Source organism: Plectropomus leopardus, unplaced genomic scaffold, assembly GCF_008729295.1.
Source record: "Plectropomus leopardus isolate mb unplaced genomic scaffold, YSFRI_Pleo_2.0 unplaced_scaffold8009, whole genome shotgun sequence".
NCBI classification, from domain to species: Eukaryota; Metazoa; Chordata; class Actinopteri; order Perciformes; family Serranidae; genus Plectropomus; species Plectropomus leopardus.
Genome location: NW_024688232.1, coordinates 1 through 1,327, shown reverse-complemented (window position 1 = coordinate 1,327; position 1,327 = coordinate 1). Strand labels below are relative to the sequence as shown.

The following is a 1,327-nucleotide window of genomic DNA, read 5'->3' as shown; positions in this document are numbered from 1 at the left end:
ACACACACACACACACACACACACACACACACACACACACACACACACACACGCGTTTCTCGGCAGTTTTCGGGGCGTTTTGATTAGTTTGAATGTGAAGAATCAGCTCTCGATCAGATCAGTGTCTCACAGCAGAATGTCCACCGGCAGGACGCTGATGCAAAGAAACAAAAGACAGGTGTCTCTCAACTTCTCCATGTTCTGACATGATAGAGGACATGTTAGTGCACGTTAGTCAGAGCGTGCACAGCTGCAGTCTTGTGTAATATTTATGTTCAGTCGGCATAGAAACAGCTCAGAGGAACTATTAAAATATATTCAGATTTATACGTTTATAAATGAAACACGTGGAGGGACACGTGTGTCGTTGTGATTGTCTGTGTCCTCTTGACCGTCCCCTGACTGTCCTCTGTGTCTCCGTCAGGTCCAGATCTACGAGCTGGAGGAACATAAGATCGAGACGTGGAGAGGTACTGACTCTAAACTGATCAGTGATCCATCAGTGATCAGCTGTGTGTCCTCTGATCAGTCAGTGTGTCCTCTGATCAGTCAGTGTGTCCTCTGATCAGCTGTGTGTCCTCTGATCAGCTGTGTCTTTTCTGACAGAGTTGTACCTGCAGGAGACCTTCAAACCTCTGGTCCACATCTCACCTGACGCCAGGTACACACCTGTCCGTCTGTCTCTGTCTCTCCGTCTGTCTGTGTAAATAGTTGATCAGCTGTTGAAGGAGACAGGAGGACAGGGAGAGAAACGTGATCCAGACAGTGTTGAAGAAATACTCCTGTCCTCTGTTCCCCTCTGTCTGTCTCCTGTCCTCTGTCCCGCAGTATATTTGACGCCGTGTACTCGCTGATCAAGAATAAGATCCATCGACTTCCTGTCATTGATCCGGTGAGCGGGAACGCCCTCTACATCCTGACCCACAAGAGGATCCTCAAGTTCCTGCAGCTCTTTGTGAGTCCCCCTGTCCCCCAGCAGGACATCTGTCTCTCCACTGCAGGGCATTTTTAAAGAAAACGCCCTCATGTTCTCTTTTAAAGAACGGCATTAAAATCAATCCAACACGCAGCCGGTTAAAGGTGTCTGTCCCCCCCAGAGCTGAGACATGAACTGACCTGCCTCCCCCTCTCTGCACCCCCACCTCATAAATAACTAACAGTCCCTAAATCATATTTAAGTATCCAGTTCTGACCCTGTTCTCTTCTGAATTCAGTATTTTACTGTAATATATATTTAAGAAGCTGTTGAGACTCGAGGGTCTTCGGTCTTTTTCATTTGACTCCGAGTTTTACCGAGTTTGTACTTTTACTGAAGGAACTTCACATT

The 1,327-nt window shown here is 47.2% G+C and overlaps 1 long non-coding RNA gene across 1 annotated transcript; it reads left to right on the top strand.

Moving 5' to 3' along the window:
- Window positions 1-64: 64 nt before the first annotated feature.
- On the top strand, window positions 65-979 carry LOC121940214. The gene is made up of 3 exons (XR_006105586.1): window positions 65-470; window positions 607-661; window positions 829-979. It is a non-coding gene; the product is annotated as an uncharacterized LOC121940214 (long non-coding RNA).
- Window positions 980-1,327: the final 348 nt, after the last annotated feature.